This window comes from Oryctolagus cuniculus, chromosome 12 (genome assembly GCF_051225735.1).
Source record: "Oryctolagus cuniculus isolate XC-2025 breed Fujian yellow rabbit chromosome 12, ASM5122573v1, whole genome shotgun sequence".
NCBI classification, from domain to species: Eukaryota; Metazoa; Chordata; class Mammalia; order Lagomorpha; family Leporidae; genus Oryctolagus; species Oryctolagus cuniculus.
Genome location: NC_142878.1, coordinates 4,583,793 through 4,610,443, shown reverse-complemented (window position 1 = coordinate 4,610,443; position 26,651 = coordinate 4,583,793). Strand labels below are relative to the sequence as shown.

The window sequence follows — 26,651 nt, the reverse complement described above, 5'->3', positions numbered from 1 at the left end:
CTCAGAATGAGGGGTTGTGCTGAATGTGGCAGACATTCTGGGTGACCAGCATCTGCAGTCTTTACCCTTCTCCTGTGCCTATCCTGGCGATTCCACCAATGCTACACTCACATGCCAATCGGAATCGCTCTACTTCACAAGGCACTGACCTGTCCAGTCCGGTCCTGAGAGGCCGTCGTGTCAACCAGGCCCACTCTTCAGGGCACCCCACCTTGGCACAAGTCTTGATGATTGCCCTATATTTCTTCTCCAAACAGCCTGCCTGGACCTGAGACAATATTTCTGTAGTTCAAAGTCATGTTTTTATAGGTAAAACATTTCTAAAATCAAAATTTGTCTTACAATTGATACAAATACTTCCTGGTTTTTGTCTGGTTTTCACTTTTGTTTTTGCTTGTTTCTGCAAATCCCAACATGTTTTTACCCACCCCACCCCCACCCTCCAAAAAAGGTGTTATCAAATTGGCTCATTTATATTCAAAGTTGCCTTAGACTTGACACTGCCAGGAAAGATAGAGGCTCACTATGGAACGCAAGCCCCAGGAGTCCCAGCTGCCCTGCTATAAACAGCTACTGCCCCTGAGAGCTATTTTGATTAGTCTGTCCCGACTCCAGGTCCCCACAAGTCCTCATTAACTCCAGGAAACTTTGACCTCCGTCCAGCCCACAGCCTTGGGATTCCTCCATCTCTCTGCTTGGACTTGACAGGCCTCATTTCCTTGCCCACGTCAAACCACAGCCACACACCTAATGCAAGTTTGAGCTCAGGAGTTACACTTGCACGTTGGGGCAGAGTCCTCCCCTACTGCCTGACTCCTGGGTGAGTGCCTGCTTACCTGTGCACTCCTGTGTTGCCTGCAGTCATTCACCTCGTGGCATTGCTGTGCCTGTCTCACTTCTCCCAATATCAACTCACCCTGTTTTAGACATTTGCTTTTCAGTAGGGCGACAGTGACCAAAGAGTTATTGGCCAAAATGGAACACTCTCAGAAAAGGATAGCTCTTAATGATTATACCACAGCTGCATGTTTCCATCAGTTCTCTCTTGGGTAAACTAGGAATGTGTGCTTTCTTCTTAGAAATCAACTGCAGTGAGTGGCAAAATCTTTGCTCCGGGCTCCCTCATCAACTCCTCAATACCCGTGAATTTTTCCTACTGGCTATTATATTAAGGGTGCATCTTTGGTCCAAAATATTGCGTCCGTGTAGTAAATACCTTGGCTGACTCTTGTCTGAGGAGCAGCAGGTAACATTAATGGCCCACTGCTGTGTCCCAGAGAGCACCAACTTTCAGTGTAAGTTCTCTTTTGCATGTCACTAACTTTATGAAATTGGTCCGTATTATCCCTCACTTTGCAGAAGAGGAGCTTAAAGCGCAGAGAAGTTAAATAATTTGTGCAAAGGTCATTCAGCTGAAAGGTGGTAGAGCGAAGAGGACACCCACACAGTCAGTCTCCAGACACCAGCTCCATAAATTCCACCTCCACCCTGTTCTCCTCATGGAATCGCTTCCTTGATTAAGGTTCACCTTGCATGAAGAGGAGATGATACACAGGGCTGTGGGAGGGGTGCCCTCCAGGGGAGGCTGACAATGGGGCTGGAACAAGTGTGTCCAGCTGCACTGACTTGAGACCTGCCTGATCTAGGGCAGAGGTCAGCGAGGCTTCTGTCTGCAGGGCCAGCTAGTGTGTTAGCCTTTGACGGACACATGGTGCCTATTGCAAAGACTAGACTCTGCCCTGTGGCATGAAAGCCACCAAGACCAATTGTAAGTAAACGTGGCTGCATTCTAATAAAACTTTACCTACAGAAGTTCATACTATTTCCCTAACTCAGACTACACCAGAAATCCCATAGTCTGGCTCCCAGGTCTTCAGGAGAGGGGCCCAAGCATGCTTCTATGCTGTACTTCTATACGACTGGCAGCACAGTAGGTGCATTACCCCAGGGTCACCAGGCTCAGGAATGCATTGTGCTAGGAAGTCAGGACAACTGTGACATCACTGACGAGGCTAGAGGAATCCCGGCAGTTATAATCCAAGGAGTTACTATTAGAGGCAGCCTGCCACTGACTGAGCACTGCTCTGTGGCATGTATCTATAATTATTTCAGGAATAAAAGGGAAAATTGAAGAAAGCTAAGTTTTTCTCACACCCCTTTCTGATTTCTAATTCACCTCACCAGAGGCGACTTCTGTCGCTCGTTCTTACGTAAATGCTAGAGACATGCTCTAGACAGTATGTTTAAAAAAGGCAGCATATCTCACACATTTGTCAATTCTGTTTCATTTTGATGATATCTCTTGGATAGTTTCCATATACCTTTATTTAGAACTGCCTAATTTTTCCTCAAATGTGTGACTGTGCCTTGATTTATTTAGATTCTTCTGTTTGTGGATGTTTTAGGTTCTCATAAATTTTGCTATCCAACTCTTTTTGCATGAATTTGCTTGTACATATGTAATATCTGAATGCTTTTGTCAGCAGCTTAAATTTCTAGAAGCAAAATTGCCAGGTCCAGGAGTATGTCCAAGTTTAAAATGGAATGGACTTTCCCCACTCTCCTATGAGGTCTGCCAGTTTTCATTCCTATTAGCGAAGTGTGAGAATGTGCGTTTTCCTGTACCCTCTTCAAACTGCAGATTGATCTTTGTCAATCTTATGCTTCTTAACATTTACACCACAATTTTAATATATATCTGATCGGAGTTATTATCTGGGCGACTCTTTGTAGGTTTAATTGCCATCAGCATTTCATTCTCTGAGTTGCCAATCCTTGTCCTTTGATCCTTAGGTTCTTGGTCTGTCATTGCTGATTATCAGAGAGAACTTAACATGCTAAGCAAAGACATGTTGGCTCTATAATCTATCTATCTATATATAATATATATATTTATACACATACACATATATATTCTAATTTTATTTGTATTTTTAACTTCCAGACTTTAAAAATATTTGAGTGACAGAGAAAGACACAGACACACACACACATCTTCCATCTACTGGTTCATACTCCAAATGACTACAATAGTCAGAGCTATTCCAAGCTTAAGCCCGGACCCTAGAATTCCAGTTGGGTCTCCCTCATGGGTAGGGATCCAAATACCTGGGCCATCTTTGACTGCTTTCCCAGCTCGTTAGTGGAGAGCCAGGTCAGAAGCAGAGCAGCCAGAACTAGAAGCAGCACTCCAATATGGAAAGTGAATGTTATAGGCTGCAGCTTTAACTGCTGTACAACACCAAACCACTAGACTGTTTTTTCCCATGAAAGCAATGTTTGATTGATATTTACTGGAATTTCATGCATTTTCTGAATTCTAGAGTTTTATCATTTTTAGATAAATATCTTCTAGTCTATATGAAAAGACATTCTTTTGTATTTTATAGACCTTTATGGCTCAAATGTTAACTTTCAAAACACTTGTGAATCTAGAATTTATTTTGCTATTAAGTGAGAGGTACAGACTTGAGTATTTTCTTCAGATTAGCATTCACCCTTTATTCAATAATTTTTTCACTAATGAATTATTTTATATAAATTTTCTATATGCATTTGGACTATTGTTTGGACTTTCTATTATCCGATTATTATGTTTTTATAGTAAGATTAAAATCTAATATAGTTAAGCCTCCTTTATATTTTAATTTTTTCCTGGAAATTCTATTTGATTTTTCCTACATGTAATTACAATTTTTTTTAAATATGGACTCATGGTAACTCCATTTCTTGAATTCACATACTTGAAAGTGTTTATCTGTTACATATTTATATTGTAATGGCACGTCAGGTATACAACCACACTGTCATATATTTTCCTTGATAATGTTTTAACCACTGCACCAGTCTCTTATACCATGAAAATGTGTATGTTTACATATGTGCATATGCACTTATGCATGTATATGTATAAGTGTGTTTACAAATATGGGTATTTGTGAGACATCTTCAAAAAGTTCACGAAAAATGCAGTTTACCTTTTAATTCCATTTTTTCTTTAAATTCTTTTCACTATCCACATGTGTACACATATGCACATAGATACAATACATAGACCATGTCTACTGTATATACATATGAGAGATTTGTGGGGGGAGGGAGGGAGGGAGCGAGAAAGAGTGAATACAAAACCTCAGCTAGAGGTTGGCATTGTGGTGTCGCGGGTAAAGCCGCTGCCTGCAATGCTGGTATCCCATATGTATGCCGGTTCATGTCCTGGCTGTTCCACTTCCAATCCAGCACCATGCTAACAGTCTAAGAAAAGCAGCAGAAGTGGTATTTGGGCCCATGCTACCCCTGTGGGAGACCTGAAGAAGCTGGCAGTGTGGCCATCTGAGGAGTGACCCAGCAGATGGAAAGTATCTCCCTCTCTCTCTCCTCCTTCTCTGAGTTTCAAATACAATAAACCTTAAAAAAAAAATAAAAAGGCTGTCAAGGCAGTCTGACTTATCCCAGTTATCAGAGACTAGACTTTTTGAGCTGTATTTCCAGAAGATATTTCCTTAACCTTGAAGTTCAGCAGTTTGTTAGGGTCTAGCTTTGTACTGTTTTACCTGGACACTGAATTCCTCCTAAGCCTATTAGATTCAAGTGTTGTTCTACATGAGTTTTTTAAAAATCCTCATTTTAAATAATATTTATTTGTACCAATATTTCAGCTTTCTTCCTGATAACATCAGTGATGTCTGGGCTGGGGCTCCTTCTATTCTTTATAACTTAATTTTTGCTTTAGTCCTTTTAACTCTTCATTTCCCTTTTATTTTGCTTGTTTCTCAGTTTCTCCCCATGGGTTTCCAACGCCTTATTTCCTTCATGCTCTTGGTACCATGGCCCTCATATTTGTGGTGATTTTCGCTTCTCTACATGTTGCCACCCCCAGGGTTGGCCATTTCAATATTTTTCTCTTGTGTTGCCTTGCTGTATCTTCCCTGAATACCTCTATTGCTTCTTGATGTATTCTTTAACATTAAAGACCAAAACTTCATTAAATTCATCATCACTATTGTTGCTGTCATTTTTTTATTTTATTTTATTTTGTCGAAATTCTCATCTGTTCTGTGGCAAAATTCTGAGTGTTCTGACATTCGGAAAGAGAAGATGAGACTTCATCCTTACACAGCCTGTTTTTTATTTTTTAAATATTGATTTGAAAGACAGAGTTACATAGAGGGAGAAGCAGAGTTGGAGAAGTCTCCCATCTGCTTAACTCCCCAAATGACCACAAGGGCCATGGCAGGGCTAAACTGAAGCCAGGAGCCAGGAGTTTCTTTCAGGTCCCTCACGTGAGTGCAGGGCACAAGCACTTGGGCCACCTTTCGCTGCTTTCCCAGGCACATTAACAGCTGGATTGGAAGTGGAACAGCCAGGTCTTGAACTGGTGCCTATATGGGATGCCGGCGCTGTAGGTGGCAGCTCCACCTGCTACACTGCAATGCCAGCCCCTATACTGCCCATTTTAAGCTGTAAATACTGTTCATACTTTTTAATCATCCATTCATCCTTTAATTTCTTGTTTGATAAATGTATATTGACTGTATACTATGTTGTAGGCATGGTATTAGGGAAATACCGACCAACAAAAACTGACAAGATTCTACCTCACCTAGTTGGTCAACAATTTATATGGAAAATAAATCTCTTGTAAACATAAACTTTTATTTAAAATTCCTAGTGAATCTCTGCTTACCCTATTTTCTCTGTTCTCAATAGGGAATTCACATTTTATAGGGATAAGCATTAGTTAGCATTATTTACCATTTGTAGGCAAAACACTGCAAACATCTCTGCAATTTCTGATCTTTCAGATTGAGCAAGAGGTAATGTTCATGATAAGCTCCTGTTTTGATCCTATGGAAGCTATTTCTTTACCAACAGTGATGTGTTAAAAATCAGTGGCAATAATCATATTTCATTTTTAAAGAGATGTATTTATTTATTTGAAAGGCAGAGTTACAGTGTGGCAGAGGCAGAGAGAGAGGTCTTCCATCCACTGGTTCACTCCCCAGGTGGCCACAATGGCCAGAGCTGCACTGAACTGAAGCCATGGGCCAGGCATTTCCTCTGGGCCTCTCACTTAGGTGCAGGGGCTCAAGGATTTGGGCCATCCTCTACTGCCTTCCCAGGACATAGCAGAGAGTTGGATCAGAAGTGGGGCAGCCGGGGCTTGAACCAGCACCCACATGAGATGCTGGCACTGCAGGCAACAGCTCTACCCACTGCACCACAGTGCCAGCCCCAATATTTTCATTACTAATAGAATGAAAAACACTTAGGAACTTTCTAAAAAATCTCCGCTGTGTTCTACCCATTGACTGTATGGTGTGCTACAAGACTTGTGTTACTCTTTGACCCTCTTCTAATAGAACCACACATCTGCTCTGAGATTTATCTCACGACTTTTGATGACAACGGCAGTGCTTTAGAGTGTCTATGAGCATCTAAGCAATGGTGCCATTACCACAAAGGATGGAGGCTGACTTTGAGGAGAACAGACTTTCCCTATTAAATGTATGCAATTGGCTGGACATGTTGGCAATTTCTCGAAAAAATTAATAGGCCCTCCAAGTGACATTAAATAGCCTTTTAACAACAGTGCACTTAGATCCTGCACCAACTTACACAAAATAAATAGCACTGAATTGCCTAACAATCAAAGGAAGATTTGTCTTCCATTTCAATTTAAATTACTCTGAAAGATAAGCAAACCTAAAAAGCTAATGGAGGAATAAATCTTGATCTATTATGTTCCCTTTGACACATATGTAACCCTAGTTGTCTTTGGGAAAATAAAGTCACATAATTTATTTTGTATTTTCCATACACCAGTCATTAGGGCATCCTCAGTCAATAGCATTAAGTGGAATACGATCAGGTTATAGTATTGTCACGAAGGAGGACAAAGCAAGAAAGATGGGATGTTTTCAGGGGGTAGGGAAGAAACTTGTTCATGTCCTGTGAAGTGCAAAAGAAAACAGGAGTGGAAATGTGAGTTGATAGACACAGCAAGTAAGAAAATCAGTGGAACTCAAGTCCGATGGCTTAAAACATTGCATGGAGCTAAAGATCCGTTTATCCACTGAGACAAAGACACCCACAGCAGGAGAGATAGAAAGAGAAGGGCCGAGCTATTCTAATAGCTACTCTCATGTATGCACTATTAAGTCAATAAGAGATGGAAGAAAGAATACAGCTGTGAGGGCCAGAAAAGTTAGAACCATATAGTGGTCTCAACCAATCTTCCCTTTCCTCTTCCCCATCCTTCAACCATACACAGAAGTGCTAGGATTATGGTGCAATAACAGTAGAAAGGATGGGTCCTCACGAGATGGAATGGCAAGTAGTCAAGTGGGTGAGAGCTGGGAAATTGCAGTTGGATTTGACACGAGGCTCAGACAGATAGAGAGGTGAGTGAGCCAACACACATTATCAATGAGACCAGCAGGAGGTCAAGGGTTCCAATCACCATGGCAGATGGCAGGTGTTTCCCCTCCCCCTACTTGCCCACCATTTTCCTATGACAAAATCATACTTCCTTAACAATTGCTCATCCAGGAATACATGACCCTTCCCACCTGTGACAGGAGTACAGTCTCACTCTGTTAACACTGGACCAGACTATGGGACTTAATTTGGTCAAAGTGAAGTGAACAGACTAAACCAATGCCCCACAGAAGCCAGAACTCTTGCCCAACCAGCTTTTGCACATTTTTTGGTGCCAGGGGAATGGTCGGATCCAGGGCACAATCCAGATAGGGGTTACCTGCCAGCTGGAGCCCAGAACAAGACATAGGAAATGGTCACTGCAGCCACAGCCGGTGGCCAAGCCACAAGGACTTAGCCATCTTCAGTGATTGGGTGCAAGGATGGTGAAAGCACCAATGGCTTTAGCAATTGAGTCTGGGGGCAGCAGCAAGGGTAGGGGCAGATGCCCTGGTGGAGAGGAGCTCATGAGAGTTTTTGAGAAGCTTGCTAGTGACAATGAGCAAACTGAAAAGATAGTGGCCGGGATGACATTGGACTCAATGAAAAATTTCATGTTGGTTTCCAGCTTGTTTTATTTTTTTGTTTTTGTTCTTTGCCAACAATTAGCCTGTTTGCAGATGGAAAGGATGCAGAAGTGGGGAAGATCAAGACATCAGGTAGAAAGTGAACAGCAAGGTAGTGCCATCTCTAGGAGTGGGTATGCAGGCAGATTCTCCTTTTGATAGGATGGAGGGACAAGCTGACGAGAGGTAGAATGCTTGCTAGACTTTAGTGAAAACCCACTTCATGCAGGTAACAAAAGGATGATAAATTCATCATCTGCCTGTTAGATTTCTTTTCTAAAAAGATTTATTTATTTTAAAGGCAGAGTTAGAGGGAGAGACAAATCTTCCAACCACTGGTTCACTCTCCAAATGGCTGCAACTGCCAGGGTTGAGCTAGGCCAAAGCCAAGCACCAGGAGCTACTTCTGGGTTATCCATGTGGGTAGGGGCCCAAACCCTTGGGCCATCTTCACTGCTCTCCCAGGCACATTATCAGGGATCTGGACTGAAAGTCGGGCAGCCACAATGCTGAAGTTGCAGGTGCTGCTTAACCTACTAAGTCACAGCACTGGACCCTTGTAGGATGAATGTGAAACAATGATTCTGTTCACCCTGGGTTGGGATTTTGCTCATGCTGAGTGGACAAAAAGCAACGGTTTGAGCCTATTTGTAAGAGCATGTTCACCTTGGTGGGATGGGCACTTTAACCTGTTGTGCAACAACTGAGAAAAGGAGAGGCTCATTAGTGGACAGAATCGGGGAGGATTCAAGGTTGAAAGCACAGGTGGGGTGAGGTACAGAGGGAGGCACTTGAGCAGAGGAGTCAGCAAACAGGGCCTGAGGAGATGCACCTGCTTCCCCTGGTGGTCTCAGAGGTCACGCAGGTTCTGACAATGAGGTTCTGGATGTGAGAATGGAAGTGGCAAGCTGCAGTGCAGAGGGTAAAGATGTCACTGGGAGAGAGGGATGAGAATAAGAGGCCAGGATTTTCACTAGCTACCAGGAAGGAGTAGAGACAGAAAAGTGAGTGTAGACAGTACCAAAATTCTCAGTGAGGAAGCAGGAATGACGAGGACTTGGGGGGAAATTAAGGGAGGCATAGGTAAATAAATGGTATGAGTCCCAAGAATGAGGGATTTTGAAGGAATAGGGGTGGCGGTGATGTGGAGATAGCAACAGAGTGAGGTTGACCCCTCCTCCCACCTCGAACCCTGTTGTCTCCATATGTGAAGGAGTTCACACAATTCCCTGGTCCATTTCCGTTCTCTGCCCTGTCCTGCACAGCCAAGGAGATGCAGAGTCCCCATCTCCTCATCCCAACTCGGGCGAATGTGACCGATGTTCCCACTGTGCTGTTCACTCACGATGGAGGACTTCACTCTGGCAATGTCCTCCAGCCAGTGGACTACAAAGCTGTCTCTGTTTAATAGTCCCTGGTGTCTGCTTCCCAGAATGGGTGGTAGAGAATACCTGATTTAAGTTGGGGCAGCTTCTCCATCTTCAGGGCGCTGAAGAATTGGCTGAGGACAGATAACCACAGGTCTTTTTAATCAGCAATCATGGTGATTCTGAACACAGACACACGGACCATATGCTGATAAAGGCTCAATTGTGGACAAAAATATGAACTTTGGTTTGGATCTCTGCCAACCACTAATGCTGTTTGCTCCAGGGTGAATCCTATCCCAACCCTGAATCCAAGTTTTCTCACAGACACTCTTCCAATTACAGCAGGGTTGCATCTCAGGAGCAAAAATGGAAGCACATTGAGTCCACCTAACCTGCTGGACATGCTAGTGCAACAGCACAGCACCAGGCAGAGCCTCGGATCCGTCCCCTGCAACTGTGGGGCCACCTTGGATAGGATCTGCATTCGCCTGGCATTCAGGAGAGGATTGGACCACACAGTCCTAGTCAAGAAAAAGACTCAGATTCACAATGTCCAGTTCTATTTCAGCTTTCTTGCCATCACAGCACAGTTGAAATTCTGTTAAGTTACCATATATTGGTCAGAAATAGGCGATGCCTTCTCATGTAGACTCCATTCTAAAATTAGGCAGAGCTTGATTCCAGGATGGGCATGGCAGTGTAGATCTGAGGTCAGTAGGGACTTCTGCTCCTTTGTCTTCCTGCTCTTCCTTCCAGCACTGTTTCCTGAGCTCCAGCCTCTGATCAGAATCGAACTCCAGGAGAAAGAGGGAGTGGGACAGGCTAACCAGGAGAAAACACTCTCTGCTGCCTTTCTTTTAAAGAACCTCAGTAAAATCCCTTCAACTCCTCACCATATATATATATGTACATCTTAGCCAGCTGCAAAGATGAGAGTGAAAGACATGGAAATAGCAGATGGCAGTGTAACTAAATGTCTAAAGAGCAATGGAGCCTGGACACTGGAAGACTAGCTGTAGTTGCCTTGTGGGTAGGACACCTACTGTATAATTTCCTACAACAAAGTGCCACAAACTGGGTGGCTCAGATAATAGAAACCTACTCTCACAGTTCCGGAGGCCCACATCTGAGATCCAGGTGTCAGTACACTGGTCTGCTTCTGAGGACACTACAGCAGAGCCTCTTCCATGACTCTCAGCTCTGGAGGTTTTCTGGAAATTTTTGGTCTTTGTGGATGCAAAAGCCCTATCTCTTTCTTCCTCTCCCCGTGGCGCTCTTCCTTTGTGTTGCTGGGTCCAAATTTCCCTTTCTTATAAGGACAAAGTCACACTCGTTTAAGGCTCACGCTAATGACTTCATCTTGATCATCTGCAAAGACCACGTTTCCAAATAAGATCCCATTCACAGGTGCCAGGTGTTAGGACTTCATTGCTTTTGGAGAGACATAATTCAGTCCATGAACCACATTTGCAATATGTGTGAGGCCCTGCAGCCCAGCCTCTGTCACGTTCACTCTATGCTCTGTGCTCCAACGATGGCTTCCAGTGCAGTTTCACTCCTTTGTGCACTGCTTTACCATCTTTAATGCTCCGTTCTCTTAACTAGGAGCTGTGCCTGCCTCCTAGGTCCCCTCTGTTCATTGCCCCAACTCAGTGCCAGCCAGTCTTTACCTACAGCTTCCACATATCTCCAGGACTTAGAATCTGCCCTGAGTCAACAGCCTCCTGGCCCATAATCTTGTGAGCTCAGATTCATGCCAGTGCTGTGGCCGATGTGTGGCGCTGCAACCCACCCTCCCTGCTTGACTCCTGCCCAATTCGGCTCCTAAAAAGAACATAAGACTCTTGTTGCTAGGTAGGATTTTTTCCCATTTCTTGCACCTGATAAAATGGCTCCCACTGGAAATATGAAATTCTTTACCTGTGGCTTCCCAAATTGGCTGCTGGGGTGGCTTATATTTCAAACAGCAGAGGAGGGCATCAGGTAGGGATTAAGACGCCGACACGCTCCTCAGAAGCCATACCCAGCTTTGCTTCACACAGTTTCTGGAAATAAGGGATGGAGAGGAAAACAGGGCAGTTAGGAAAACCTGTGTAGGAAGGCATGCCTTTAAATTAAATACTTCTCAGGGTTTTCCAGGAGGCGTCGGTAGCTTGTTAAATATTAAGCAGAGAAATCTCCATCTAACTGTTAGGGGAGCATTGCAATGGGAGGAAGGCTGGTTTTACAATCTCTGACATGGTGGGAGGGGATAAGGGGCCACAGAGGTGGGATAATTTATCAGAAAAAACAGTGGCTTCCAGCAAAAGGTTCACAGATGCTGCCTTCTAATTAAAATTTTTTTAATTTTAGAATACAATTTTACAGACTCTGTACCTGCAAATGAATGCCTGGCACCACATGATGTCTCCCAGTGCACTGTGAAAGGAAACACCAGGGCAGCTTTCAATGGCTTATGGCTCACTCAGTGCCACCCGCCCCCCATCTTTCTGCTTTGTGTTGCCAGAAACCAAAGAAGGGAAATTTAAATTAAAATAAAACCCTAGGTGTCCTGTATGGGTTTCAAAGTTTTCTGGACCAGGAAATGAGATTGTGTTTTTTAAGAGGGCAAAAGTAAGTTTTACAGGCTGTCTCCATTGCTTTTGAAAAATAAGGAGTCAGGAAATTGAGAGAAACTCTGGACCATGAGCCCATGCAAAAAAAAAAAAAAAAAAAAATGGGGGTGTCAGCCTCAACCACAGGGAGGATATGTGGTGCAAGAACAAGACGAAAAGCATAGAAACTTCTAGAAGCTCTCAGACTTTTGCACTGAGCTCAGCTGTAGCCTTAGTGATCAGGTGACTACACTGATGATCAGAACTTGCACATTGAATTGATGCAATTATTATTTTGTGAGGATGTTAGTTTTGCAGGAAGACCAAGCAGGTTAGACCTCCAGGAATGGGACTGGTTAGAGCTCCACACGATGAACCCCCGAGGACTTAAATTGTGAAGAGTTCCAGGCCAGCGCCGCGGCTCACTACGGTAATCATCCGCCTTGCGGCGCTGGCACACCGGGTTCTAGTCCCGGTCGGGGCGCCGGATTCTGTCCCGGTTGCCCCTCTTCCAGGCCAGCTCTCTGCTGTGGCCAGGGAGTGCAGTGGAGGATGGCCCAAGTGCTTGGGCCCTGCACCCCATGGGAGACCAGGAGAAGCACCTGGCTCCTGCCATCAGATCAGCGCGGTGTGCTGGCCGCGGCGGCCATTGGAGGGTGAACCAACGGCAAAAGGAAGACCTTTCTCTCTGTCCACTCTGCCTGTCCAAAAAAAAAAAAAAAAAATTGTGAAGAGTTCCAATCACATGAAACACAAGTAGAGTTAATCCTTCTGAGGTAAAATACCTTGTTCCCTAACTTAACCCCAACTAGTTCTCATCCTGAATGCTATACTTACCCTACGTTACTTTAAACATTATTTTACAATGTGAGACGTGGTATTGGAACTTATCTTGCAGGGAAGAATGGGGGCATTAACTTTTCAATCATGTCTACCATGAGCATGGAAGAGGTAAATGATCCTTGTCTGAAAGGAGTTATTCCTAAATTTGGAGAGAAGCAAGAAGGGTGGGAACTCAAATTGGGTTTAGGATACAAGCCTAAGAGCCTAAGTAAGAAAACCATACTCTCTGGTTTTTTGGCTAGCACAAGAGGATGGAGACCCCAGATACCTTATCTATGTACTAGTGAAGGGGCTGAATAAAAAAATAAGTTCCTACACTGTACCCTCTAAATTAATATCCTTGACCTTTAGTGATGAAGATAGGGCTGGCAGGGGAAGAACTTCCATAATGGGTCACGTCATGGGTTAAAGGCTAATGGATGTCAGAACTCAGACGCGAGTATAGAAGCCGCATGTTAGCTGCTGGCTGTCATGCCACAGTGATATCCTTGTTAGCTTCCCCTTTCAACCAAGGTTAGTCCTTACTCTAGCCTGGGTCCAGTTGCTGCAGTTTTTTCATGCCCTTTGAACTGAGAACTGTCACTCCTCTAATTTTTGAAAGACTTAGCAAAAATTTATGATATTTGAGGATTTATTATATATCCCAACATATATGTTAGCCAATGTGGAATAAGACAATGTCCCAGCTGTTTGGAGCTCACCATCCAGGATGGAGAAACTGAAATTGGAGGTAGGCAAGGGGGCCTGGTTAAGTGGAACCTTGTGAAACACGATGGGGAGTTTCAGCACTAGCATTTAAAACACAAACAGTATGAGTAATGACTTTAAAAGATCGTTCTGGTTACAGTGACTGTAAATTGACTGTAAGAAGTGGAGGTGAAGGGGAGAGGCAGTATGGAAGTAACACCAGCGAGCTTGGAAGAGTCGCTGGTAGAGATGTTGAGAAGCTGTAGGAGTGAGATGCATTTTAAAGGGGAGCGTTTTAAAATCCTTGCCAATGGAATGGATGCAGGTTAGTGTCGCTCCCCCTCTTCGTGGAGGAACGACACAGGACCCTGCGCTGTTCTTTCGTCTGCTCGGCCCTCCCCGGGTTTGCTGCTGGTTCTTCCCGGGTTGGCTACTATCCCTTCCACCTCCGTGGAAGGGCAGTTCCCCCTGGCCACATTCCCCACTTCCGCAGGGGAGCGGCACACCGCCGGCCGGTTCTCTCGGGGGCTGCACGGGTTCCCTTAGATGTTCCCCATAGATGTTCCTGGTGCATGCCGTCTCTCTCCTCCTTTATAGTCCTCCTCCGCCAATCCCAACTCGGCTGCCCACACGCCGAGTACGCTGCTCTCCAATCAGGAGCAAGTCCTACAGTTAATTGGTTGAACTGGAGGCAGCTGTGCGGAAGCTGTTTACTTCTCTCCCAGCGCCATATTGTGGGAGAGCAGATGCATAGAATAAGTCTTAATTCCAGTAACAGTCTAGTCCGGTTTGCTCCCCACAGTTAGGAGAACAAGCATATCCGGGCATGCCCCAAACCATACTAGCCTAATGTTCTAGAAGCCTACTAGCTCAAGCACACAAAGAAGTCTTAGTCATCTGGCAAGAAAGAGAAACAGAACACAGCATACAGAAACCAGAAATACCTGGTTTATTAAAAGGACCGGACTCAGGACAATGTAAACAGGTTGCAGTGTTAATTTAATTTTCTCTGACCACTCTTATCAGGCAAGATGTAGAGGGTGCTTCTTCCCTGCCCAAGGGTGATAACTCAGACTGTTTCCAGGTATTGTAAGAATCGCCTGTGAGGCACTGGAAGTCCAGTCCAAACTAAACCAACAGGGAAATATCTTACTGGATTCAACCTATCCCTACTCCTCGGGCTGGACTCAAGCCCAGGAGCTATAGTGGGCAGGATGACATGCTCTGTTTCTGGGATCTGCACTCTGTTGCTCACTCATTTCTAGCACCTTTGTCTTTCCCAGGGCTGGCGGAAACATGTGGGGGGAATAGAGAAAACAAGTGAACTATTACTTGAATAACTGCTTTTATGATCAGGAGCCAGTGCTATGTGGGTGGCAGCTGTTCAATTGGTAGCTCTTTCTCAGAAGGTATGTGTGAAATTTGTAGATAGAATCTCTGGATGTTGCTCCCTGGCCCCTTGGACCTGATGGCTGCCCTGTGGCACACACCCTGTGCTCTTGTTTCCACAGCATGACCCAGATGTGGTGACTGCCTTCACAATACAAGCCCAGCTACCCTTTTCACTATCTACTGGTCCAGGACAAAACTATGCATTTTGCCTCCCCAAACTGCTTCTGGGGAGTCCTAGGCAGCTCCCTAAACGTCCTAGTTCTCTCTTTGAATTCAGAAGCCAGACTCTGTCTTTGCATGATACCTTCAAGCTTTCAAGGCACTATGGCAGGTGAGAACTCGACATTCCATTTCACAGCCATGCCGGAGGACCTGTCTTCCCAGTGCTCAGCCAGAGTCCGGGTGAGCCTGTGGTAGCCAAATGTCTCCCCAGAGCTCCCCACCACAGTCTCAATGAACTGGCCCCTTCAATGATGCATGTTGAAGTAAGGGTGTCAAACTGCCCCTTAGCCCCTCTATTGCTCCTAGAGATCTCCATTACAGGGTTTTTTCTGATAAATCAGACTTTGTTTTGAAAGCTGTTTTAGGGCCTTTATTTGCCTCTGGTCATCCTTGATTATAACTCCAGCTTTTGAAACTTGGTCACCATTGTATTGAATAGTCACCTTTTAAAATGCTTGCTGCTTTGACACATTGTTCCAAAAATTGAGTCAACATGTGAAGAATATAAAATTGATTTCAGTGTCCCACTGGGGAGGAGAAGGGATGCTGCCAGATCCCAGGGTACCAGCTTTTCCTCAAGATTGGTGCTCAGAATCCTTCATGGAAGGTTCCAGACTGATTCATGAAATGTAAATAAGAAAGATCACAAATGTCTATTTTTAGAGTAGATTGTAAAGGATTTGGGAGGTCAGTGGACTTTTGAATAAATCAAGTCTTATACATGATGTGTCTGAAAGAAAGTGCTAAGTATTTCACAACTCAGACCTCAAAAAGAAATACTGGAATGCAAATAAAGTGATTTTGACTATTTTTTTTTTTTTTGACTGACAGAGCTAGACAGTGAGAGAGAGACAGAGAGAAAGGTCTTCCTTCCGTTGGTTCACCCCTCAAATGGCCGCCACAGCCTGCACGGCGCTGATCTGAAGCCGGAAGCCAGGTGCTTCTTCCTGGTCTCCCGTGCGGGTGCAGGGCCCAAGCACTTGGGCCATCCTCCACTGCCTTCCCAGGCCACAGCAGAGCGCTGGACTGGAAGAGGAGCAACTGGGATAGAACCAGCACCCCAACCGGAACTAGAACCTGGGGTGCTGGCGCCACAGGCAGAGAGGATTAGCCTAGTGAGCCGTGGTGCCAGACTATGATTTTGATTTTTTAATGTCATTTATAAAACTATCAGGTAGGAAGGGCCTATAGTGTATCATTATAAATGTTAGTGAATAAAGTTAATCTGTAAATAATTTTAAATGGGAAATCAAAGTCCCAGGGTTTTTTGCTGCAAGAAAAACAAAACAAAACAAAAACCTCCACTTCTCTCTCCCCTAGATAAGTGAAGCATGATTCCCCTGAGTTGATAGATTCTGAACTACTCATCAAAAATTCAGAATGGGATGGCATACATGATACTCATTTTGATAAAGTTAGAAGACACACTTGCCAACATTCCACAACAGAAAAGATCCTTTAAGTTTGCTAATTTACTGATGAAGTTAATATGTGCATTTATGTTTTGACTTGATGTGTTTTGTAGTAAAGAGTTCTATATTTTCCCTCAATGATCAGAAGTAGAGATCAAGTGAATTCCTAGAGGCAAATCAGTGTAAGGAATGACTCAAAATCATCCTGTTGTAAGCCCAGATATATCTTCACTTTCATGTTCTCTTTAATGTTTATTTTTAACCATTCTGCCCTTGAGGATTCAAATAATTGTGCTGAGAATCCCATGAAGAAAATGGTTTGGAATCTACTTTTATTTCAATAAAAATAAGATCTGAGTACCTACTGGACTAGTATCCACCCATTATCACTTTACAATTCTATCAACCTATCCTACCTACCAACCATCTACCTACCTGTTTTGATATTAATGAAATCTATTGCTTAAAGTTTGTCATCAATTTTTTAAAAATATTTATTTGAGGCCAGTGCCGCAGCTCACTAGGCTAATCCTCCACCTTGCGGCGCCGGCACACCGGGTTCTAGTCCTGGTCGGGGCGCCGGATTCGGTCCTGGTTGCCCCTCTTCCAGGCCAGCTCTCTGCTGTGGCCCGGGAGCGCAGTGGAGGATGGCCCAAGCCCTTGGGCCCTGCACCCCATGGGAGACCAGGAGAAGTACCTGGCTCCTGCCATTGGATCAGTGCGGTGCGCCAGCTGCAGCGCACCGGCCGCAGTGGCCATTGGAGGGTGAACCAATGGCAAAGGAAGACCTTTCTCTCTGTCACTCTTTCTCTCTCACTGTCCACTCTGCCTGTCAAAAAAAATATTTACTTATTTGAAAGGCAGAGTTAAAAAGGAAGAGACACAGAGATAGGTCTTCAACCCTCTTGCTTACTCCTGAGATTACCACAATGGCCAGGGCTGGGCCATGCAGAACCCAGGAACCAGAATTCCATCCAGGTCTCCCACAGGGGTCACTGGTTCTCAAAAACCAGCCATTTTTAAAAGGCTGTCTAAAGTTTTTAGATATAATTTTCCTTCCCTTTATAACCAAAAGGAGCTATCCTCCTGTTGAGGACAGGAGGAATGAATCAGTCTGAGATTTTAATGCCAAGTTGCTCTGCTCTTTGGAGGTCCTTCCAAATTCCCAGCCCACAACCAAGCACGAAGCCTAGGTTCCTCTTTGGGAAACTTACGTGGGTCAAGAGAGGAAATCCATTTCCCAGGGTTCCCCAACAGAAGATGCAAGGTGTTGAGGTGATGATCAATTATTGACATGAAAATTCTACCATGAGTTAGCTGTAAGTCATACTTCTGAAAATAAGAATGTTTTTCTGATAATAAAATATAAGTTCACTATAGTTTTCAAAGTAAAAAGAAGCTTAAAATCTCACTATTGCGAAAATCCAGAAGCATATGAGATACAGCTAATTTCCAACAATCTTTTCTTGTATGTGTAGACGGAAAGCCATATTAACACATTATCTTATGCTAGGAACAATTGTACATGTAATGCTTGTATTAAAATATTTTCATGTTTTGAAAATTCTTTGATTTTAGTGGTGCATGATGTTTTCTTTTAAGGACAGCTTTTCATATAATTCTTCATTCTCAATGCTATGGTTGAGTATCTACTCTATTTCCAGCTACATGCTGGGAATATAGTCATTTATAAGGCAGACATATTGTCCACATATGTGGATCTTATGTTCACACTGAATAGTAGACAGGTAGGTGTGCATCAGTTAATGTCAAAGCACCTAAATATCCATTTATTACTAATTGGGAAGCCACAGAAAAAGTATATGGGGATATGAGTGTGTCTGGTGGAGGAACTGACCTGGTTAGGGAAGTTGGGAAATAAGAAAAGATGACAGAGCTGGGATCTGATGGAACAAAGTGAAAAGCTAGAGGAAACGCTGTTCCAGGCAGACAGAATGGTATGTGCAAAGCTAACGGCTGAGAGCAATCTCGGCATATTTGCTTTATCTGCAGTTCCACTTTCTATGATTAAGTTGCCCCCAGTCCACTGTGGTCTGAAAAATATCAAATGGAAAATTCCAGAAATAAGTAATTCGTAAGTTTTAAGGCACACGGTATTCTGACCAGTGTGATGAAATCGTGTGCCATCCTGCCCTGGAAGTGAGGCATCACTTTGCTCAGTGCATCCTTGCTATGCTTGCTACCCACTTTCTAGGCACTTTGTAGCTGTGCTGGTTTTCAGATCACCTACAGTGACGTCGCAGTGTTTATGTTCAAATAGCCCTAATATTTTTTTTTTTTTTTTTTTTTTGGCCAGGCAGAGTGGACAGTGAGAGAGATAGAGAAAGGTCTTCCTTTTGCCATTGGTTCACCCTCCTATGGCTGCCGCGGCTGGCGCATTGTGCTGATCCAAAGGCAGGAGCCAGGTGCTTCTCCTGGTCTCCCATGGGGTGCAGGGCCCAAGCACTTGGGCCATCCTCCACTGCACTCCCGGGCCACAGCAGAGAGCTGGCCTGGAAGAGGGGCAACTGGGACAGAATCCGGCGCCCTGACCGGGACTAGAACCTGGTGTGCCGGCGCCGCAGGTGGAGGATTAGCCTATTGAGCCATGGCGCCAGCCTCCTCATTTTCCTTTATAATCACCCACAAGGGCTAGAGTAGTGATGATGGAAATTTTAATAAGCCAACTAATAACCATAAAATGATTCTTATAAGTTTGAAATAAGATACTTGAGAGAGACGACACATTCAAAAATAGGTATTACTATGTTCTGTTTAGTATTTTCCTTTATTATTGTAACACCTTCTAGTGTCAGATCCAGGTTCTACATTGGAAAATTTCCACTATGAAACAGGGAATGCTTTGGTTTCTCTGTTTTAGAGTGAGCTAGGTCCTGAATGACCCACTTCTTGGCTGATTACCTGTGTCCCATGGAAGTCAGGGTAATATAAGATTATGAGAACAGTGGTCATGTGGTTTGATGAGGGAAGGTGCAAGATGAGAAATTCCCCAGGGAAATGCGTAGAGGCTGCTAAAGATACCACCCAAATAATAGCCACTACAGAGAAGCAACTGGGAAGACAGCACAGCACCATCAGAATAGATTCAAGATTGAATATAATAAAATGTAAAATAAAACCGTTCACATTAAACAATAAAAGGACAGCTTAGTTATGTCCTCAGATGGACGCTGGTAATGTAGTATGCGCCTAACACACAGAAAAGCAGAAATGGGCCGGCGCCGCGGCTCACTAGGCTAATCCTCCGCCTAGCGGCGCCGGCACACCAGGTTCCAGTCCCGGTCGGGGCGCCGGATTCTGTCCCGGTTGCCCCTCTTCCAGGCCAGCTCTCTGCTGTGGCCCGGGAGGGCAGTGGAGGATGGCCCAAGTGCTTGGGCCCTGCACCCCATGGGAGACCAGGAAAAGCACCTGGCTCCTGGCTCCTGCCATCAGATCAGCGCGGTGCGCCGGCCGCAGCGCACTGGCTGCAGCGGCCATTGGAGGGTGAACCAACGGCAAAGGAAGACCTTTCTCTCTGTCTCTCTCTCTCTCACTGTCCACTCTGCCTGTCAAAAAAAAAAAAAAAAAAAAAAAAAAAAAAAGAAAAGGAAAGCAGAAATGGCAGTGAAGAAAGATCCCCAGTACTGTGGTCAATGGTACTGGTATTTGAGTCTACTTACTACTCAAAACTCCCTTGCTCCATGATCAATTATTTTCCTCTTTTTGTTTCTCAGTTTGAAATATTGAAATACTCTTCACCGATCTTTTGTGTCCTACTCTCAGAATGTGCCCTGCTCCACACCCTGGCAGAAGACCCCCCTTGGGCTGAGTAAATCAGCTGAGTACCTGGTTCTGTGCTCACCACTGTTGATCTGATGTTTAGGCTCCCATCATTAAATGCAGCAGTCCAGTGAGTACTCACTACATATTGAGTATCTAACCAGATGAGTAAAGTTTTTGCTCACAGGAATTAGGTCCGCAAGAATTAAAATAAATGTTGCTTTCTTCACAATGAGGATGACAATGACTTCTGTGTCCAAATTATTGAATTCTGTTGGAGATAATCAGGTTAAAAGTAATTTGCAAACTATTTTGGTAGACAATATTATATAAAGATGAGTTGGTTGTAAAACATTAATTTCATCTTTGTCAATTAGCCTGGCTATGAATGGGGCTATGGTTTTTGTAGCATAACGCCTGAGAACGGGGTATTTAAGCTTCATGAGGTGGGAAGTCAGAAAGGCACATTCTCATGGCCCCCAAATTACTGCAAGTACTGTTGATGTTTTTTGGCTTATCATTGTGGGCCAGTGAATAGTTTCTTGGGCTGGCTAAAACTTACAAGGGAGAGGGCAGCATAATGAGCTTGCAGTTCAAACACAAACTGCCTTAATGCGCAGTATCTGTTATGTTTCTTTCTTTTTTTTTTTTTTTTTTTTTTTTTTTTTTTTTTTTTTTTTTTTTTGATAGGCAGAGTGGGCAGTGAGAGAGACAGAAAGGGTCTTCCTTTGCCGTTGGTTCACCCTCCTATGGCCGCCGCGGCCAGCACACTGCAGCCAGCGCACCGCGCTCATCCGAAGGCAGGAGCCAGGTGCTTCTCCTGGTCTCCCATGGGGTGCAGGGCCCAAGCACTTGGGCCATCCTCCACTGCACTCCCGGGCCACAGCAGAGAGCTGGCCTGGAAGAGGGGCAACCGGGACTAGAACCCGGTGTGCCGGCGCTGCAAGGTGGAGGATTAGCCTATTGAGCCGCGGCGCCGGCAGTTATGTTTAATTTCTGTAAAGTTGTGGCCCAAACCACTTATGAGTACCTTTCATTGTTTTTGTAATAATTGTGTCTTAAAAACATATCACTGCTATTTCTTGGCACAAGAACACAAAAATTGATCTATTATGGTGAACCATGGTTGAGTAGTAGAATACAAAAGATTGGGCAGAAATTAGTCTATTGGCTTAGGAAGTACTAGTAACTAGATTCTTTCTTACAAATCCTCTACTCAACAAAATGCTAAATAGTTAATGATTTGAGGCATTCAAAAGAAACACTGGAGAAATCATGGGTGAGAGTGTGAAATGTTTTAAGTCAGTTCTAGGAAAATCTAAAACTAATATCAATAAAACTGAAAGTCCTACAATGTCTTACCTTACAGTCAGTGAAATAGTAGCAGCACCAGGAATTAACTGATGCTTCAGGTGGAGCTATCGGGCTATTGCTGGTCTAGGGCACACCAGTACGCACAAAGCCCCCAGCTCGCCTACACTGACAAAGAAGAGCTAATGGAAGCTGTTTAAGCTTTACCTGAGACCTGAAGTCATGCTTGATAAGCCTGAGCAGGGGGACTGCACAGAGTTGGGAAAAGTACAAAGAAAGGAGGTAGGGTTGACCTCCCAACATCCTCCCAAATTGCAGAAAGATTGGAACTTAAAACGCGTTGAGCACATGGTCATGTCAACCTCCCTACTCAAGAGGAAGAATAAGTCAAAACGCCACCAAAATTTTTCCAAGACGGTAATGATATTCCACGTTAAGTAGCTCAAACAAGGACTTATTTGTAGCAAGTCAAATTTAGAAAAGACTAAATCTTTTATTTCCTTTGTTATTGATGACGACAGTTCCTTCTTCCTGAACACACTGACTTAAGTCCACATTTTCTCCTTGCCTTACATGGAAAGACCTGCATAAAGAACTTCACATTTAAAAAATAAATAAAAAATCTTAAGTCATGTAACTTAATTTCCTCTCAGATCTTACACATAGGAAAACTAAAAAAAAAAAAAAGGGAGACAAGAGCTGCCTTTTCTAAAACTTCTAGTATTTATACCACTTTGTTTTTCATTCACACGAGGGAAATAACAAGAGGTCCTCTGATGAATGTTGCAGATCGCCATGGTTACGGTTCAGAGATGCAGCAAAAAGCAATTATGGTGGAACAGAGAAAGAAATGCACCTCTTTGTCAGAATTTCATAACAGCTGTAATAACACTCGAACACTCAAATGAATGTAAAATAACTGAAATATTGTGGCATGTTAAATGCCAGCACATTAAAAAATTGTATTTCAATGTCACATTATTTAAAACGACAGGAAACTTTAATTCCAGCTGCATCAAGGAGCTTGTTAAGAGATACAGGGTGGGGGACATAACCCACATCCAAACAGAGAAGAGACTTCAATGCGTTTTATGAAATGCAATATTGTTTGGAGAGAGAAAAAAACAGGATCATGCAAGAGCAAAGTTAATCTGAAACTCTGAATTCATTTTTATTAACAGCAATGAACTTAACTGCCACCCTTGCAGAAGCTGCAGCGTTAGGATGACCAGTGGATCTGTGTTTCCAACTTTTCCTGATGAGGAGTGTTAGCCCCATTTTCCAGCAGAACTGAATGAGGCTGTGCTTGCTGACTTGATAATAATTCGCCCTTCATTCTCAGGTGCTGGAGTTGGAGATGAGGACTCCTGTGGTCAGGAAAGGACAGGGACACCACTGATTGTCCAGGGAGAGTTTTCCCTTTCAGCCTGGATAGCTCCAAATGCCTGCTGTAAATGGTGACAGAAGATGTGGGCTCCAACGATGGTGAGGCACTCTCTATTCAGGACGCTGTAATATCGCCTGTGAAGTGAAAGAAGCAGGTGGGTGAGAGGTGCCTCGTCACACGTGGGGATTGCTCCATTCTCATTCTGCTCTAATGCTGGCTCCTGTGCTATTTCTGCAACTCAGACACTTCAGGAAAAGGCAGATTCCGAGTGGATCAGGAGCAATGCCTTATATTCTAACATCCGACATGATGGTTCACGGGAAAACCCACTCTAGACGTGGTCCTTCACACTGTTAAGTGGGCTAGGACAGAAGCAACTGTTGATCAGCAGGAAATTATGTTCACCAAGGCAAGAATGTAACTTAAAATTGCTACTAATGCTATTAAGATTCATAATTAGGCCGGCGCCACGGCTCGCTAGGCTAATCCTCCGCCTTGCGGCGCCGGCACACTGGGTTCTAGTCCCGGTCGGGGCGCCGGATTCTGTCCCGGTTGCCCCTCTTCCAGGCCAGCTCTCTGCTGTGGCCCGGGAGTGCAGTGGAGGATGGCCCAAGTGCTTGGGCCCTGCACCCCATGGGAGACCAGGAGAAGCACCTGGCTCCTGCCATCGGATCAGCGCTGTGCAGCGGCCACTGGGGGGTGAACCAACGGTAAAGGAAGACCTTTCTTTCTGTCTCTCTCTCTCACTGTCCACTCTGCCTGTCAAAAAAAATTCATAATTAAGTTATTTCAAATTTTTACAACAACTCGGTGACTATGTTACAGAAGGCATTGGAATTTCCCTCCCAGCAAATGCCACAACTAAAGCCTGCGGTCCACAGCCATGGATGGGGATCCATATCTCTCCAACACAAAGCCCTCTGGACTTCCCTATTCCAACCAATGTCCATGGCTCATTCTTGCCCACACACAGGAAGTCCCATCTCTTTAGCACAATGACACAAACTGGTCAACAAACTGCATAACAAGCAACCCCAAAGCCTAGTTGTTTTACTAGACTCAGGAACTACATGGGCCAAGAACCCAGTGAAAGCATAGTAGGGGTGATTTGTCTCTCCCTCAATGTCTACCACCTCATCTGTATGGCTTGAAAGTGATCACGGGGCTGGCACTGTGGATTAGTGACTAAAGTCATTGCCTGTAGTGCCAGCATCCCATATGGGCACTGGTTCGAGTCCCGGCTGCTCTTTCTGATCCAGCTCTCTGCTATGGTCTGAGAAAGCAGTAGAAGATGTCCCAAGACCTTGGGCCCCTGCAACCATAGTGGGAGACCCGGAAGAAGCTCCTGGCTTCAGATCAGCACAGCTCCGGCCGTTGCGGCCAATTGCGGCGTGAACCAGCAGATGGAAGATCTCTCTCTCGATTGATCTCCCTCCCTCCTTCCCTCTCCCCCTCCTCTCCCCCTCTCTCCTTCTCTCCTTCCCCCTTCTCTCCCTCCTTCTCTCTCCCTCCTCTCTCTTTCTCTCTCCCCCTTTCTCTCTCTCTCTCTCTCTCTCTCTCTCTCTCTCTCTCTCTTTCTCTGTGTAACTCTTTCAAATACATAAATCTTAAAAAAGTGAGCATCAGTGTGGTTTAGCAGCTGGGATCATCTGAAGGCTCTTTCAGTTACAAGTCTGTCTTGACTCCAAGATGGAATCATCTCCACATGGCATCTTCATGTGTGCCTCAGGGTAGTGAGTCTTCTGTATGGCAGCTCTGGACCCCATTTGCAAACATTCCACCAAAATAGAACCTGCCTCCCCTCTTAAGACAGCTTTGCAACTCACACGGTACTTTGTTGGTCAAAGGATCATTAACCACGGTACCCTGTTGCTCTAAAGATCACAAACCCACTCAAACTCAGTGTGTGGGAGAACAGTCCCAGCTTCTTAAGGAGAGGATATGTCAAGGAGTTTTGGAGCCAGTTTTTTTTTTTTTTTTTAAGAATTATTTTATTTGAAAGTTACACACAGAAGAGGCAGAGAGAGAGAGAGAGAGAGAGAGAGAGAGAGAGAGAGAGATCTTCCATTCCACTGGTTCACTTCCCAACGGCCAGAGCTGAGCTGATCCAAAGCCAGGAGCTGCTTCTGGGTCTCTCACGTAGGTGTGGGGGCCCAAGGACTTTGGCATCTTCTACTGCCTTCCCAGGCCACAGCAGAGAGCTGGATTGGAAGAGGAGCAGCCAGGACTCGAACCTGTGCCCGTATGGGATGCCGGTGCTGCAGGCTGGGGCTTTAACCCACTGTGCCGCAGTGCCGGCCCTGGAACCAGTTTTAAAAGTGCAAAGTTGCTAACCCAAATCCATTGTGTCTTTGTGTACATGACTGACAAAACTCTAACATTCCCTTCAGAAAAATCGATAGCAAGAACATATAATCCCCAAGATTCCTGCCATAATGAAACTCTTCTTTTTGCTCATTGCACTAATTCCATGTCATGGTACTTTTGGATTCTTCTTGATAATGTAAGTCATATAATCCCACTACGCTCTAAAGGACTCCCTGTTCTACAAAACAACCTCCAGTAAAGTCAGGATGTTTGTAGACTGCAATCCTGAAATTGTGTTTGTCCATTTGCTGTCAGATGTACAAATGCCAATCTGCTGAGTGAATGGGGGGGGGTTGCTGTTAATATGGGCCACTGTGGCAGGGGTGATGCAGTGGCTGAATGGGCTTCTCCTTGGAGTGGTTAGCCTTCTGCCTGTAGCAGAATAGACGGGAGAGGATGCGATTTGAGCAGGTGCCACTGCGGCGTGTGCTGGAGCTGAGGATAGGATTGTCAGAGCTTTCACTGTGCTCAAGGTGATGGAGTTCAACAGGGAGGAGGTGCCTCATCCCTGTGCCGTGTGCCATGTGCTCCAGTCAGATAAGTGGGTTTGCAAAGCACCGTAATTAGACTGGAGGACGCTGCTGGGCCCGCCTCCACCGGACTGCAGCCTCTCCGTGGGTCTCAATTCTGCTAACACTGGGCAGACATCTGGATCTTACTGGGACAATGAACTTCAAGCCTCATGGACTTCGGAGTCTTTCATATTATTCTTGAATATATTCAGAACAGTTTTCCCATCTCTGATATATCTGATAATATATTTTTAAGAAGAAATTTGAAGACTTCAGAAGACAGCACAAGTATTTGTGATTCCAGGGGTAGTAAGTTTTTGTTTTTTTTTTTTTTGTTTTTTTTTTTTTTGTTTTTTTTTTTGGACAGGCAGAGTGGACAGTGAGAGAGACAGAGAGAAAGGTCTTCCTTTGCCGTTGGTTCACCCTCCAATGGCCGCCGCGGCTGGCGCGCTGCAGCCGGCGCACCGCGCTGATCCGATGGCAGGAGCCAGGAGCCAGGTGCTTTTCCTGGTCTCCCATGGGGTGCAGGGCCCAAGCACCTGGGCCATCCTCCACTGCACTCCCTGGCCACAGCAGAGAGCTGGCCTGGAAGAGGGGCAACCGGGACTAGAACCCGGTGTGCCGGCGCCGCTAGGCGGAGGATTAACCTAGTGAGCCGCGGCGCCGGCCCCAGGGGTAGTAAGTTAACATGACCAGAGGGTTCTCATTTGGAATTTTCTATAGATCTTG

At 44.7% G+C, this 26,651-nt stretch overlaps 1 protein-coding gene across 8 annotated transcripts in view; it reads left to right on the top strand.

Moving 5' to 3' along the window:
- Window positions 1–26,651, top strand: part of LOC127483844 (uncharacterized) — a 124,653-nt gene that overhangs the window by 9,129 nt on the left and 88,873 nt on the right. The window contains exon 2 of one of the 8 annotated variants that reach the window (XR_016218670.1): window positions 22,999–23,197. The exons of the other annotated variants lie outside the window; for them this stretch is intronic. The gene's annotated coding sequence lies outside the window, so the exon portion shown is untranslated. The remainder of the gene's footprint in view (window positions 1–22,998; window positions 23,198–26,651) is intronic. 8 annotated transcript variants of the gene reach the window in all.